General features: G+C 36.6%; 1 protein-coding gene and 1 long non-coding RNA gene across 6 annotated transcripts in view; one reads left to right on the plus strand and one right to left on the minus strand.

Moving 5' to 3' along the window:
- The window catches only part of LOC126210418 (uncharacterized), a 313,609-nt gene extending 298,829 nt beyond the window's left edge, over window positions 1-14,780 (minus strand). The window contains exon 1 of the long non-coding RNA XR_007540669.1: window positions 14,722-14,780. This is a non-coding gene — a long non-coding RNA (uncharacterized LOC126210418). The remainder of the gene's footprint in view (window positions 1-14,721) is intronic.
- The window catches only part of LOC126210404 (speckle-type POZ protein-like), a 711,709-nt gene that overhangs the window by 479,876 nt on the left and 213,931 nt on the right, over window positions 1-17,902 (plus strand). The window lies entirely within an intron of this gene.

The raw sequence follows: 17,902 nt of genomic DNA on the forward strand, positions 1-17,902 counted from the left end.
CAGCACATGACAAGGCAGCAAAGAAGACACTGTATAAGAAGACAGACCTATTTGCAGAAAGAAGAATAGCAACTCAAGCTCAAGCAGTGAAAATACCAACAGGTAGAACACAGCAGTCAACCCAAAGAAAGAAACCACTACCAAGTGATCAGGATTTTTGGTGGGATCAGTGGTGGTTTCACAGTTAACAAAGTGAGTCAACAAGTGGATGAACAGCTATGTGACTATCATAAAACAGACAATCACAGTGCATGAAGATTACAGACATTAACTGAACCTACAACTTCAAATATAGAGTCAAATTCCTCTCAGAGCAGTACAGAAACAAACTACTTACTTTTTTACAAGTTAACATATGTTGTATTAGAAATAAGATTTTAGAATTAGAACATTTATGCAACACTGAGCATGTAGATATTATACGTGTATCTGAGCTCTGGTTAACCCAAGAACAATTAAATATCCAGAATGAGATTTTCACTCTGCAGCAGAGTGTGCGCTGATATGAAACTTCCTGGCAGATTAAAACTGTGTGCTGGACCGAGACTCAAAATCGGGACCTTTGCCTTTCGCGATCAAGTGTTCTACCACTGAGTTACCCAAGCACGACTCACGCCCCGTCCTCACAGCTTTACTTCTGACAGTATCTCATCTCCTACCTTCCAAACTTTGGAAATTTTCAGAATTGATGTATCTACATACTCCTCAGAACTAGATGGGGAGTTTAGTTGTGTAAAACTATTGAATGAAAATATAATGGTAGTTAGTCTATAGCCGGAAGAAGTGGCCGATTGGTTCTAGATGCTACAGTCTGGAACTGCGCGACCGCTACGGTCGCAGGTTCGAATTCTACCTCGGGCATGGATGTGTGTGATGTCCGTAGGTTAATTAGGTTTAAGTAGTTCTACGTTCTAGGGGACTGATGACCTCAGAGGTTAAGTCCCATAGTGCTCAGAGCCATTTGAGTCAAGTTAGGCTATACAGTAAAGGTCGCCACATGGTGATGTCAATTTGTTTATTGAAAAATGTGAATTAATAGTCAAAAAGATATTAAAGAGCAAGACAAGAATTGCTATCTGTGGTGATTTCAACATAGAAATGGCAAACACATAAAGGCAAGTCACTAGGACATTCTTGAATATGCTAAGATCATTGGATCTCTATCGTACAAATAACCGTGCCAAATGAATGCCTGCATAGGCAATATTGTTGTGAATTTCCATAGGGAAGATTTTACAGTCAGACTTGTAAGAAGTGGACTTGCAAATCATGAGCCACTACTCCTTACACTCTGTAAGAGCCAACCAGTTAAAATTGAAGAATCTAAAGTAGTAATGGTGCGAGGGCAAAAGGAAGAGTACATAAGTATGTTTATTGATAGATTAGGAAGTGCAGATTGGAACTTCATATATAACTGTCAATCTGGGAAAAGGGAACCTGAAATTGCATTCAATAACTTCTTTAAAAAGTACACAGATTTATGATATTCTTGCTCAGCAGTAAAAATATTTGATATCCAAGTGAAATGAAAAAGAAAAGACTGAACTGGTTTACAGAAGAACTAGAAGAAATCACAGGAAACATGCATATGCTGTACCAGATAAGCAAGCCTCTACCCCAGCAGCAGAACAGAGCGTGAACATTCGTGAGTCTTCTGGCAAAAAAGCAAGCAGTGGAAAACTATACAGTAAGAGCTCCCAATAAATCAAGGCAGCATGGCAAATAATAAAACAAGGGAATACACTAAAATGCACAGAAACAGTCCTGCTTGAACCCAAGGAATTAAATCAGTACTTTTTAAACTCAGTTAAAGAAATAAGTAACAGTATTACAGCAACAAATTCATCTGCAATGGGTCTTGTTGGAACACCACTGCCTGTTAACCTGGTGTTTCAATGGAGAGCTGTCACATCTGGTGATGTTATAAAAGCAGTATACAAATTTCCAGGTTCTAAAAGTATGACTGTTATTGGTTATCGAATAACATCATTAAAAAGGCAATACACTCAATTTTACCATAGTGGATGCTGTTGAATTACATGACTGTTCCTTTACAGGGCGTAGAAAAATTTCCGCTACCAGTCACAATAAAAGATTATTTATTTGTCACGACTGGTTTTGGGCATGTGCCCATCCTCAGGTGATTATACATTCATGTACATGTTTATATTGCTAGAGATCAATAAAGATGAAGCATCATTATTATAGTTATGCTATGGTGACAGGTTTTCCACTTAGTTGCACACTTATTATCATTTTCATGTTTGTATGTAATCACAGTGTATTTCATGAGTGCACGTTGTAATAGTGACATATGCAGCTAAACTATATAAAACTGAAATATGGATGTGAAAATGATAAGAAGTGTGCAACTAAGTGGAAAAACTGTCACCACAGTGTAACTATAATAATGATGCTTCATCTTTATTGATCTCCTGCAATATAAACATGTACATGAGTGTTTAAACACCTGAGGATGGGCATAAGCTCGAAACCGGTCGTGTGACAAATAAATAACCTTTTATTGTGACTGGTAGTGGAAATTTTTATACTTCCCATTAGCTTTTATTTTTAATAAATATGTGAAATTTGGAGTTTTACCAGATGCACCAGATGCATCTGATCAAAAGTTGTCCCAGTTTCTAAAAAAGGGGGCAATCATCTTCCCCAAAGTTACAGACCAGTCTTCATTGTTCCAATATTCTCAAAGAAATTTGAGGCACTGATACACACACAAATAAGTAGCTTTTTTGAAAAACAGAATATCCTAGGTAACAATCAAACAATCAATTTGGTTTTGCAAGGGGAGAAACAACACGGGTCATCTTGGAAATCACAGACCAAACCTTAACAGCTTTTGAAAATAAATAACATGGTATCACTGGTATTATGTGACCCGGGCAAAGCTTTCAATTGCATTCCTGTTGACATACTACTGAGGAAACTAGAGTTTTGTGGGGTGAGAAGGAGCACCTTAGCTGTGATAAGTTCTTATTTAAGTAACAGAAAACAATTTATCTCAGTCAGAAATGTAAATTCTTCCATAATGGAAATCAGCACATGTGTACCACATTCTTCTTCTTCATTGTAGCTATCAATGATTTACCTAATAACATAGCCTCCCCTGTCATATGTTATGCTGATGATACAACACTACTTACCACACATCAGAACATTTCAGATCTAAATAGTGTAACAAAAGAAACACTTGATAAGGGCCTGGACTGGTTTGGAGCCAATAAGCTCCTGTGCAATCCTGATACAACCCAACAAATTTTAATGGGAATAGCAAATGAAGTAGGCAATAAGTCAGTAAAACTCTTCGGTATTTACATTGACTCAAAACTCTATTGGCAGGAACATGTCAGTCACGTATGTAAAACAATATAAAAGCCACTGATCATTGTCTTAGGAAACATGGGGCATTTAAGCCTGATACTTGCAACCAGGACACTGCAATGGGTGATGGCAATTCTTTGTCCAGATTTGGTGACAGATGGATATGTAGAGACGGGCCAATTGTCTGGCCTCCATGCTCTCTCAACCTAAACACACAGGACTTTAGCACTTTAAAGTTCTTTTGTAGGGAACCCCAGTACAAAACATTTGGAGTCTCTGTCACCATGCCAGTTAGTCATGTCAAGGTAAGTTAACACTCAATTCCAGTCTCAACAGATGCAGTATCTTTGTTGACTGTAATAAATGCTCCCCCTCCTATGGCATCTGATCTCTTCAATATACATCTCATGCCTTGCTAAATATTTCAGAACTCTCTACTTCTATCATACCAGATAGTTTAAATTAACCTCCAGAGTTATTTAATAAATGGCAGTGACAGTTGATCATTAGCTAAATGCACCCACAAAATTTTTCCGATCATATTCATGTTACAAAGAAACAGTAAAGAATGTAGATCACTTCAAAGCAGTAGCATAAAGCTCTGACTATGTGCTTCACACATTTGTCTTGTTTCACAGTTCAAACCATCAATGTGCAGAGATTCACATCTACAATATTTTATCTTTTCACCTCAAAGGTTACACAGTGTGACAATTACTTTGTATTATTCTGTTACTCTGTCACAGTTGCTTCTATGGATTACACCTGTGAGAGTTTGGTGTCATCATACTTTCTTGTGTCCAAGGTGTGTGTGTGTGTGTGTGTGTGTGTGTGTGTGTGTGTGTGTGTGTGTGTGTGTGTGTGTGTGTGTGTGTGTGTGTGTGGGGTGGGGGGGATAGAGCAAGACATTAAGCAAAAATCCCACCCCTCTTGTCAATATATGAGCTTCAAGGCTAAATTATAAAAAAAATTATCACTGTTATTGAATTATGCTACAAACATTAGTCAATGTTTGTAATTATTGATGGGGCAAGTACTTTCTTCATTTCACCATCTCTTCAAGAGCTTGTTGCCATGACATGTAACTGCATGTGTGTTATTGTAGTGTTACTGTTTTATAGAGTTACTATGCCATGGCCACATTTATCACTTGAGTATTCTTCTGCATTTTAGTTGGGAGTCTATTTGTATTTTAGAACTAGAAACTAACTTTATATTCATAAATTGTTTTCACACTATTAATATTGTCTTCACATTCAGTTGTAAGCACCTTTTTCATTTTTTATTCATTTTTAATTACAGGTATGTCATGTTCATTTCCACAAGGACGATGTTATTTGGGAAACTCAAATTGTGGGTGAAAGGACTGGTCAGTTATTAAGAGCCCCCCTTCTCAAACCACGTTTGAGACCAGATGCAGTTCCATCACTACTCCCAAACTGTCCTTCCTACCTTTCAAAGGAAGAAAGCAGACGTGAAGGGCCAGAGGAGAAAAAGCAAAGGCTTGAAAATGAGCAGTTAGCTGCAGCGTTACAATATAGTTTAGCATCAGAGAAAGACTATGAAAACACTTTCAGCTTCAGTTCTTTAGAAGAGTTGATGTTGCGTACGAAGGAAGTGGATTTGCCCAACGAGTGGAGTGTGATCGAAAAACAGTGATTTTGTTTGTTTTTTAAAGATAATAAGAAATCCAGCACCATTAATCACACATTCTGTCGTTATAGATAGTAATTTAAATGTTTCATTGTTTAAGAAAGATGTACAAATTAAGACATTAGGAAAAAGATCTTTTCCTGTAATTGCAACCAATATCCATGAAATTGTCAGTGTACTGCAGGAGTTTTCAGACACAGATTGTGGGCACTCAGAAACTTCTATAGATAGTATTGTAGAGATAGTGAAAGACAGTCTAGGAGTGCTGAAAGACAGTTTACAGGAGAGTGAAAAGGAGATGGTAGACTTTATATATGAACAAGTTAGTCTCATAAATGTAAAGAAATTTAATCATAGGTTTAGTTCTACATTTATGATACTGTGTTGTTTGCTATTTTCAATTTCATCTCATGCTTACAATTTTTTACGTAGCAGCTCATTAATGAAAATGCCACATCCAAGCACTCTGCGTAGGATCTGCAGCAAATTTAATGTGAATCCATCTCACGAAAGGCTTGGGGGAAGTAATTTCCTGTCCTATGCAAGACACAAATTTTAATACTGGAACAGCGATGATGTCAATGTTGTTTTGAGTGTAGATGAAATTCATCTAAATTCTTATTTGGAATATCAAGGAGGTAGTGTTTTGGGCATGTCATATAACTCGGAATGTGCTGCAAATTCAGCATTTGTATTTATGTTGCAGAGTGTCAAGTCTTTGTACAGGGATGTTGTTCACATTTTACCGGTGAAAACCATTTCATCTAATGCATTATACGATGTGCTACTGGCCATAATAAATGGCCTTGAACTAATAGGCTATAGGGTTTCTTGTGTGGTAACTGACAACAACAAAATCAATAGCAAAACCATGTCCATGTTTTCTCTGGATAAAGCTGTTAATATAGTTTTTAAACATCCATCTGATCCTAATCGCCCACTTTTTAATTGATGCCATACACATTGTTAAATGCATAAGAAATGTGTGGCTGAACCAAAAAAATGATGGTAAAGATATGTTTTATCCTCAGTTTCCAGTTAGAAAAGAAGTGGAAGAAAATAAGTTTTCTGTAGCTTCTTTTAAAACACTGTAACAGATTTATGACATAGATTCCAGTTCTTTAGTAAAATATTGTCACACATTGTCTCTCAAATCACTTTGCCCTACATCGTTAGAAAAACAGAGCATGAAACTAGTGCTGCAGATATTCAATCGACATGTGTCAGAGGGCCTTGAGGTAGCTAGTGATAAATTTGATTTGAGACATGCACCATCAACAGCAGAATACATTCGAATAATAACAAAATGGTTTGATGTCATGAATGTGAAATCAGTGTTTAAAGGGAAACACAAACAGAATCCTTATATGGATCCGTTGACAACTGATAGCATTTCTATGCAATTTTTGCTAGATTTTCTAGACTGGCTCGATGTGTGGAAAGCAAAGGGTTTGTCGAGTGGGTTTCTCACAAAAGAAACATTTTTTGCTATTCAGCATACAACATATGCTGTTGTAGAGATTGCTCGATACTGTACTGAAGAGCTAGGTATGAGCTATTTACCGACAGCCAAGCTACAAACAGATGTGCTTGAGCGGCGTTTTGGAAAGTATAGACAGCTTGCAGGTTCCCAATACAATGTTTCAGTGACAAGTCTATGAAGCAGAAAAGAAGCTTCAAATTCAAAGTGTAATGCCTTTAGTTTTATGTTCTCCTTCCTATGGCAATATCACAGTAGGGGCCATAAAAAATTGTATGTTTTCTGAAGTTGAAGAAACAGACACATTAGACATAGAAGTCAGTGTAACTGTAGACTATGTTCTTTCAGTCAAAGATATTGCAACGTCTTTAACTTTCATTGCAGGCTACTGTGCTCATGCAGTGATTAAGAAGCTGAAATGTGAGAGTTGCCTTAATGAAATTGTGATTGAAAAGGAGTTGCCAATAAACGAACATTTTAGTTTGATACAGAGACTTGATCATGGAGGACTAAAATACCCATCAGACACTATTTTAAATATGATTGTCTACACTTATATTGTCATCAGCAAACTTCTCAAAGAACATGAAAGAGATTTTCTTGTCTGTACGAATCAACGTGCTATTGCCTGTGCAGTAGCACTTGCTACTCTTCACGAAAATTACTTTTTATTATTTGATGGGGTATGCTGCAATGGACATTCATCCCAGGCAATAATGAAAAGTGTTGTTTGGGTTGGTGTCAATATATTTTTAAACAACTACTGTAAAAAGGTTAATGGAAAAAAAATTTCAAAAAACACTCAGCGAAAACTGCAAACTCTTACAACATAATTTTGAAATCTTTATCTTAGATTCTTTTTAAATCATTAATACAAAACCTGTCATCAGTAATATTGCCATATCAACAAATGCCTCTTAAGCTGAACTAATCAGGTTAATCTGAAACTAGTCAAACTTACCAAATTGCAACTTATGGCTGAGAGTTTGTATAAATATTTTAATATACAGCTGCTAACTGCTATTAACACTAATAGCCTAACTTGAAATTTTTATCAAAGAAATTAATCTTTAATATAAAGAATCTTACACTAATTCTTTCTCAGTTGAAGTTGGGTGGTGAATGATACATACAGGAGGGAGGGGAGGGGGTGTGGCAGGCAGAGAGGACCAATAGTAATCTTTTTATAGTATGTGAAACCTAAAAATCAATCTGCTTGCTTTTCCGAGTATGACTGAAACCCCTTCTTTGCTGCATGCCTTATGCATAGTATTTCTAATTTGTGTAGATTAGATTAATACTAGTTCCATGGATCATGAATACGATATTTCGTAATGATGTGGAACGAGTCTAATTTTCCAATACATGACAAAATTAGGTTAATTTAACAACATACTTAAGTTAATATAACAACTTTATTTTTTTGTGTTTTTGTTTTTCTTTATTTTTTTTTTTTTTATTTTTATTTTTTTAATATTTTTCCTTTTTTTTCCTTAATTTATATCTAAAAATTCCTATATGGAATAGAAGGAGTTGTCATTCAGAAATTCTTTTAATTTCTTCTTAAATACTTGTTGGTTGTCTGTCAGACTTTTGATACTATTTGGTAAGTGACCAAAGACTTTAGTGCCAGTATAATTCACCCCTTTCTGTGCCAAAGTTAGATTTAATCTTGAATAGTGAAGATCATCCTTTCTCCTAGTATTGTAGTTATGCACACTGCTATTACTTTTGAATTGGGTTTGGTTGTTAATAACAAATTTCATAAGAGTATATATACTGAGAAGCTACTGTGAATATCCCTAGATCCTTAAATAAATGTCTGCAGGATGATCTTGGGTGGACTCCAGCTATTATTCTGATTACACACTTTTGTGCAATAAATTCTTTATTCCTCAGTGATGAATTACCCCAAAATATGATGCCACATGAAAGCAATGAGTGAAAATAGGCGTAGTAAGCTAATTTACTAAGATGTTTATCACCAAAATTTGCAATGACCCTTATTGCATAAGTAGCTGAACTCAAACGTTTCAGCAGATCATCAATGTGTAATAAAGTTATGTGGCCCAACATGGCACATGCCTTTGACAAAGACAACACAATGCCATTTTGATCACCTTCCTTTATTATTTTGAGAAAAATGTGCTATAGCAGACTCCACTTTTTTTGCAAACGAGGTTAGTTTGTTTTGGTGATAAATGGAAGACAAGAGCAAAATTGCTCTACAGTTCTCTACATTTTCTGCAACACTTTTCTTTGTATACTGAAGTTATTACTTTAGCTTGTGATACGTGTGAGAAATCTGCCAATTTGTAATGATTCATTAATTGTTACTGTTGAAAAAGCTACTATAGTATTTATGCATTCTTTAGGTAGACAAACTTCGATTTCACGTAGTGTTTGTGGTGTTCCTCTGTCTTCTACTACTGTCACTGTTATGAGTGCAGATGTGCATGCTGTGACAATTGCCTCTCTTTTTCTGAGTTTACTACTTTCTCTGCAGCTGTTATAACTGTTGTTCTCTCAACATTTTCTTATGTAGATCATGTTTGTATATATTTTACTACCATTACAAATGGAGAAGCTGGTAGGGGAGGGCTTTGCAGTACTTTCATGGCCTTTGTGTATAATGATTGGCAGGTCTCCTCATCTAATAGTAATGTAATTGTGGAACAGCTCTCACTTCTGTTACAAGCACTACTGACTAATTACTGAGCTCTTTAAATAGATGCTTGCTCTGTGGCATAAAGTGCCTTCTTGTTAGCTCATCTTTGCTGAGGAGGAAAATATCTGAGGTGGACTCTCAGGTATGCCCTTCTGTTGGCTTTTTGAATATATTTGTTTATAAAAGAATATTTAAAAGCTTAAGCCTGTCACAATTGCTTTTCACTCACCTAATCTAATTAATGTAACCAGATCATATTCCAACATCACTTGACATTTTTGCCACATAACATACATTTACAGTTGGTAATTACTTGCAATTTACAGGGTGACGTAATATAATGTCTATATGCATCGCCATTTTTCTACTACAGTGCTTTCATATGCATTCTTCCTACACAAAACTTTATGGTGCAGTGTTTTATTTGCATTCTTTTAGTGTTCCACTTAAAGACCTTCCATTACTACCCTGGAGATTATAAAATAGCAATTTAATAATTAATGTTGTTCTAAATTTATTATTATTCCTAAAATTATGAAACTTAAGTCTCAAGAATGTGGTTATTGTTAATGTTTGGCCTTGGTGTCCATAAGTCTTAATTATTTTGTCCCTACATAGTATTCATGCTGTACATCTACAATTTTTTATTGTGAACCACTATAATCTAAAATTTTTCTCATTCCATGCGTTAGTGATTATTGACAAGAGTGTATGGAAGATGAATAAAAGAAATAAATAAATTCATTCATACACAATTTTTTTACTTCATTTGCATTCATTCATATCAGCATGGTCAGTAGATGAAACTTGTTTTCCACTTCTAAACAATTACCAGTATATATATTTTGGAATGATAATCTGTTAAAGTATTGCAACTAAATAGAGCTGAACCACCACCCCCAACCCTTTCCCCAAACTTATGGAAGGATGAAGTATCTAAGCCACTGGTGAGTGCAGCCCAAATGTGATGCCAAATGAAGGTAAGTGTTCATTTTTCACAATTATTTCATCACAGGTCACATCACGTCATAAAACTTCTCAACAGACGAAATGAAAGTTTACTTCGTAGTCGAAATTAATTTATGTGCAATTCATGCAAACAGTTTGTTTCAAAGTATATACTTCTTAGTACAGAAACATTCTTTCTTCAAAGGTATTCAGTTTAGAGCAGCAAAATTCTAACATGGTAATCTGTATTTTGAGACCTCATGTAATTTCAATACATAATGGAAATTTAGTTAACTTACTGAGAAAAGAGAATTCATTGAAATTTGTATTGGCATACCAAAACTTTATGGCAATACCATTACATACTCACCTTAGGTCAGTGAGATTTTCTTAATGGAAAGAAAATTTCTTAGGGAAAGGTGCACAAACTGAGAAGAGATATCATATCATTCATTAGAACTGCATTTCACTTAAAAATATTAGCAGGAGAAATTTCTTTAAATTTAAAAAAAGCACGAATACAAGGTTGCTGAAATGGTGGACTAAAACATATGTAGGACATGTCTTTCAGGGCAGTGTTAGTTTTTGAAACGACTCATACAGTTGAGTATTACCAGTGCCTCTCTATAGGGGGTGTTATAATTCGAATACTATTTGCCCAATTTTCGTGTTTCTTTTTTTATTTCACAGGTATATCATCCAATCAGGTTTTGAAATGGATTTTGCTACATAAGGAATAAACAGCGGCAATAACAGTGTCCGTAAAATGTTAGCTGCCAGTGTGCTACTTTGCAAAATGCCGTCCACATTATTAGACCTGCGTCAAAGTGGTGCAATATTTAACTTAAAAAACAAAACAAAAACCCTAATAGAAAGTCCGCGAGAGCATACGAAAATCTTCCGCGGGTGGCTTTCGATCAAAATTTTTGTCTTTAAAAATCGTCTTACACAGGAACTGCAAAACGGAAGAATGGTGAATGGTGGTCAGCCATAAAAGATAAATGTATACCGTTACAGACGTTTAGATTGGCCTTTTCGAGATTTACAATTTATACTACAGCACTTACAGTTTAGGAATGGTATTGGAAAAGAGCACACTGGTGGCAAACACTTGCACTTTGTGTAGCTGACAATCTTTGAATGGCTAACCAGACTGCCATCAAACAAGTCGTGACAATCCCCATTAAAGCAACTTTAAAATAGACTACAATGAAATGGGTCCATTCATTTGGGAGTTTTGATGCCTCAGATAGTGAAAGTTATTACAGCCACTTTTTACGTCGGGGCTAAACGGTATGCAGAAATAAGTTACAGACAAAAGAACTGGGTCATTTAAGAAAGGAAATCTTGTAATTCATGAGAGAGGTATGTCAGATTTATTTACGAATTTTCCTCGTGCGGTTCCCGTAACAGTCTACTGCTGTGGCCAAACGGACTGCGAGCACCGACACCAGACTACGTGCGTGACGTCACTGAGCGGGCGCGCAGGCTTTCCTCTATAGGGAGTGCTGGCAGTATGCCCCGCCCAAATTCATAATTTCAAACTCAGAAAATAACAAACTCCTTCTGCTTAACGTTAAACGAATATAAACTCTCACTGCTGAGGGAAATAAATTTATCTGATCAATAATGTTCTTATCCCGCAGACAGTCTGAATACTGTAACGTCAAGTTACATGCTAAAGGTGGCAAAAAATAACATAACTGATAGAAATAACCGGTTACTGAAAAGTAACCGTTACTGCGATAACTGTTCCTCTGATACAGGCAGTTATTTCAATAACTGTCTAATGTCAACAGTGCCTCGCACCATCTGTTGACCAAAGATCGTACTACGCTTTCCCGTCAACTCATCGGAGATCTGGCTAGGAACTAGGGAGAGGGTAGACCATTTGGAAGGCGTTCTATAGGCCATGGGAATAACTGAGACTTATCTGTTGATAAGAACTGTGTACTATATCGTGCGCCTTCGTTACTTTTACCACAAACAATTAAATAAGGTTAATGTCCGAGCGGTGGCTGATAGGAGCTGCAGTACAGGCATCAACAAGTACGGTCGTTCCCTTAAGCCACCGCGTCATATGTCAATTTAGCTTGGAGGGGTTGTATAAAGAGAGGTACCATAAGGAATTCGGGCGACTATGGAAATAACTGTCAGAGATCGGTATTTTTCTCTGGCAGTTATCGTTATTGGCTCACAGTTCTCGCTCTCTGGCAGTTATCGGACTACCATTACAAGTAACCTGGAAGTTGGTAACGGAATAACTGTGTGTCTGTGTTCCTGATACAGACTCCAGTCTTAGACCCCGGTGATATTACAGAGACGATAGTTACTGGAGCGAACAAATATTTACGTACTTCTTCGGAAATAGCCGCTGGCCATCGCGAATGACAAATAACATGTCAGAAAGTATAACATAATACAGTGGAATATAATAATTATTATCCTCATCATTTGTCAGGAGATTGTCAAAATATGTGTATATCACAGTAACTGCTAATATTTACAGAATTGGTACACTGACAGAATAAAACACAGTTACGTACTTTTAATAAATTTATCGTACACAGAATACCCGATCTTGGTTGTTGCAACCAAGTGCTGTCAAAACTGAAATATAGCAGAATTTTTACCTAAGCTGGTCTATCAGTCTGTGTTACGATATTCATCTAAAGAGTAGAAGGAGGGGTCAATGGAAGAGTGATTCCACCCGTCTGCTTCGACGTAAAGGTGTTGTGGTGTGTGAATGTAATTACGGCACGGTGTTTATGAGTTGGTTTTTGTGTGTGTGTGTGTGTGTGTGTGTGTGTGTGTGTGTGTGTGTGTGGGGAGGAGTGGGCTGTCTATCTAGGTTGCACTGCCGGAATTTGCTGGTGGTAATTAATTTTTTTTTCTACCTGTGATGTTGTGTATTTCTGAAGTATTGAATGTGATTTAATTTATGTAGGGATGATTGATTTGTGGACTTTTGGGATTGTGGTTTTATTTTTCGCAGTAGGTGTTGGTTTTTTGGCATCAGTAGCTGTGGAGGACCTATATAGGTCACCGGGAATGACCGATTCCTATTTTCATAGTTGTGTGTGTTGATTTAGTATCGTCATCTGAGGTTGACCTATGTAGGTCAAGGGAAATGTCTGATTCCAATTTTCGTACTTTTAGTTGTGGGTATTGGTGTTTTGGTATGGTCACCTATAGTTGACCTATATTGTTCAAGGGAAGTGTCCGATTCCTGCAGATGTTTGTTGGTGTAGCAGAATGCTGTATCTTTTTTCTTTTTGTTCTTCATTTTGTGTTTTGGGATCATGGTGGTTTTTTTTTTTTTTTTACTACCCCCAACTTCCCGCAGTTGTCCCATTGGTTTGATTGTATATTTGGTGGGAAATATTGTATTATTTATATGTATCTTCGTGTTTGTTGCCATGCGTATGTAGTGACGTCATAGACACTTAAAATAGCCATTTCCGTCATATTGATGACGTGTGGAATCAGACACTTCTGTATCAAATAGTCTTTCAAACACACTGTAAACCGTGCTTTATCTGAAACCAAGTTTTGAATGCTTGCTGACTTGCCAGCAGTTTATTGAAAATGCATGTTCCTGAATATTGGACCCCTTTTGGACCAAGGTAAGTGATTTTAGGTCTTTATGTAGATTGCTGTTCCCATTTCTGGTACTGATATGTATTAAGCTATTGGTTGGAAATACTTGTAACAAATTTCATTAAGGAATAAATATACTAGGAAGCAGTGGTTAGAATACGAAGTTCCTTGAACAGGTTCCTACATGATGTTCTTGAATTGATACCACAAATGATTTTTATTACACGCTTTTACATGTGAAAAACTTTTGCTACGTTTGATAAGTTAGCACAGAATGAAATAATAGAATGAAAAAATGTGGTATGCCCTTCCCAACTGAATTTATTATCGAGTTGTAGTCCCAGAAATTTAACACTGTCAACCTTTTCGATCTGCATGTCTTCATATGTTATAAACATGCTGTAGCTGGAGAAATCGAGCAGTTTCCAAATCTGACATAAAACTTGGATTAGCGTACTCACACTTTCCCCAATAGGACTAGCTTTTACAGCACAGGAGTAAACGAATCTGTCACATTACGTATATTTTTTGTTGTGTTACAAGGCTGTACACTTTATTCTATTATGTGAGCAGCACAAGAAATTAAGCTTTGAATTTAACCTACAGTACTCAGTTTACATATTACTTCATACTAAAAAATTCACATTGTTAACATTTTACTTAAACAGTGCTTTGGCGAAGTTCCGCGTACTTTCTGTTACAGCTGCGAAGATAATATTTCTAATAGCGACGATAACCTACAAACATATAATATGAAACACTAATAATCGTTCTAACATCAACTAAAACGTACCCGGAGTTAATAAGCTAAGGTTATGACATGATTCATACGACATTCCTGCTACTTCACACTACTCGCAGTTATACTCAATACTGATAACTAAACTGATGGATTCCACCTATGTCGCTATTTAACTGTCTGAGTAATACTTGCAGTACGGAACGACACACAAAATCTAAATCATGTAATCGCACCGTCTACTTCGGACAGTTTGGTTCAAGTTAAGATGATCAACGCTTCGCCATAACTCACCATTTTGCTACCTCTCGCCGCGCCGAGGATAAACTGACGGTTGGAACGTCAGAATTCAGATTCCACCGACCTCAACAGGAGCGATATATCGATAGCAGCATGTATAATTGGTCGCTCTCTTCGACCACGGCCACACAGCGCGCGCATACACACACACACACACACACACACACACACCAGCTAATTCACGCTATACAAGATGTAGCCTCTTTAAGTTATTAAATACATTTTAAGAGGTTTTTCCATGCTTCTCTTCCCTCTGTCCGTTGCTGTCTTCTGCCAGTTGAGGCCTGCAACTTTCCTGAGCTCCTTTTCCCAGCGATCAGGTGGTCTTTCTGGTGGTCTTCCTTTTCCTCTGGGACTCCACACGAAAACTGATTTTGTCCATCTTCCATCCTTCGTTCGTGCAAAATGTCCTGCCCACTACCATTTTAGAGACTTAACCCGTTCTACAATATCTTTTACTCGTGTTATTGCTCGAATGTCTTCATTTTTCTGTCGATCTTTCTTAGTGAGACCTAACATGACCTTTCCATAGCTCTCTGAGCAGTTCTAAGTTTCCTTTTGAAAAATTCATCTAAAGTCCAAGTTTCACACCCGTACATTAAAACCGTTAGGACACACTGATCAAAAACTGCTTTCTTTAAGCTGACTGGCATGTTAGATTTGAAAACTGTTGCATTCCTTCCATAAGCCCTCCAACCCACTTTAATTCGACGAAAAATGTCGGGTTTCAAATCCCCTTTTGTGTCAATTAATAAACGTATTCTGCAACATTGCTTAGGATGTTGCCGTTCAGTGTTACTTGTCCTGCAGCTACCCACTTATTATACATAACCTTGGTTTTAGAGTGATTTATTTTAAGTCCAACTTCCTGACAACGATCTATTACGTCTTTTATAGAAGACTGCATTGCCATCTTACTATTAGCTAGGAACGCCATAGTGTCAGGAAATCTCAGGCTGGTGAGCCTTTTACCATTTATCCTTATTCCTCTATTGTTCCAAATAATTTTGGACATTGCCATCTGGAGAACTGCTATAAATAACTTCGGGGATAAAGGATCGCCCTGCTTTACTCCTTTGGCAGTGGGAAATTCGCATTTCCTTTTTCCTATGTTGATATATGCTACAGACATGTCATAAATATTGCACAATATGTTTATATATTTTGTTTCCACTCCTTGCTCGGCCAGTCCTTGTATGACTGCAGTGTGACTGACAGAATCAAAGGCTTTTTCGAAGTCAATGAAGGCTATGCGTAGTGGCATTTCATACTCATTGGCTCGAAGAATTGTCTCACGCAGTGTGTTTATATGGTCAATTGTACAATTCCGGAATCTAGCTTGTTCTATGGGCTGTGCAGTCTCCACTACCATTTTAATGCGACATATCAGGACTTTAGTGAACACTTTATATATAACAGAAAGTAAGCTAATGGGGTGGTAGTTCTTCAGATCGTGAATACTTCCCTTCTTATGTAGTAAGATTATGTTTGCTTTGTTCCAGCAGGTTGGGATGCTGTCATTCTGTATACACGAAGTAAATACTTTAGCTAGATGTTTTTCTGTTTCCTCCCCTTTAAGCTTCAGTATGTCAATTGTCAGATCATCTAGACCCCTGCTTTGCTATTCTGCCTCTCGTTTATAGCTTTTTGTGTTCCCTCGGGGAGGATTTTGGGGACTTCATCATCATCTGCGTAATATTCTGCGTATGACAGTGATGGAATAAACAATCAACAATTCTAGCAAACGAAAAAATTTGTTTTAGAGATCTCAGTTCTTTTTGGAATTTCCGTTTCTCTCACATTTGTTAAATGTAAAAATTCACTAAATATTTCATGGTCCTTGAATCTAGAGATAGCTCAACTGAAAAACTTCCAGCAGCAACAAGAAAAGGAAGACTGATTTCATTTCTGTTTGTTTCTTGTAAATTAGTAGCTATGTTTATAGAACTGTTACTTTTAGGTTTTCGCCTTGTGCCCTAATATGATCTTGTTTCTAAAACATGTAACAGAGCAATTGAAACAGGCAAGAGTTGTGCCTTTGCTTAAGAAGAAATAGAAAATTACTGGCCCATTTTCCAGCTGTCACCATTCTCAAAAATAATAGAAGCAATTATGAAAGACAGATTAATGAATTACCTGAATAATTTCAATCTTTTAAGCGAATCACAGTTTGGTTTCTGAAGTGGCAAAAATACAGAGTCAGTCCAGACATAGTAGAATTCACAAAATTTGTACTTGATGCTCTTAATAAAGATGAATGTGTCCCAGTCATATTTTTGGATCTTTCTAATACCTTTGATACAGTCAATCACAAGATTCTACTAAAATAAATTAGAAGCATTAGGAATAAGAGTGGTAGCTAATGACTGATTTCGATCATACCTAGCAGATGCAATACAAAGTGTAGAGATAACACATACATCAAATAGGTCTAAACATTTGTAAAACACTTATCAGAACCAAAATACGTTAATACAAGGGTTCTGCAAGGTAGCATATTAGGACAGATGCTATTCCTGATACACATCAACGACTTTCCCAGTAGTGTTACTCGCAATGAAAACATTCTCTTCGCTGATGACAGCAATATTATAGTCACTGAGAAAACGAGAACTCCATGTAGAGAAAGCAAATGAAACTCTCAAGTAAGTTTATGATTGGTCAACAACGAATAAAGTGACACTGAACACAAAGAAAATTAATGACATGAATTTCAGTTTGAAGAGGAAAAATGACAATGTTAAATTAAATGTACATGGCACATCTATAGACTGTGTAACAATTGCAAAATTACTAGGAATAAATATTGATTCTCAGTTGAAGTGGTGTGAACACACAAAGGTACTTGCAAACAGAATGTCATCAGCGTGTTATGCCCTTAAATCCTATCAAGAAAGTGTAGCATGCAGTGTCTTTTGATTACATGTTATTCATATGTACACTCAATTCTTAGCTATGGCATTCTCTTTTGGAAGAACAAATGAACAAAATATGAACACAATTTTCAATCTCCAGAAAAGAGCCATAAGAATAATAACCAAAAATACTAGTCAATCTCATTGTAAAGATCTGTTCAAAACACTGGGGATTATAACTGCTCCATGTAAATACATTTACCAGTCAGTTGACGTGGTAAAGAATCCAGTCGCCCTTGATTGCAAGGCGGACGTGGCGA

This window comes from Schistocerca nitens, chromosome 10, assembly GCF_023898315.1.
Source record: "Schistocerca nitens isolate TAMUIC-IGC-003100 chromosome 10, iqSchNite1.1, whole genome shotgun sequence".
Classification (NCBI taxonomy): Eukaryota; Metazoa; Arthropoda; class Insecta; order Orthoptera; family Acrididae; genus Schistocerca; species Schistocerca nitens.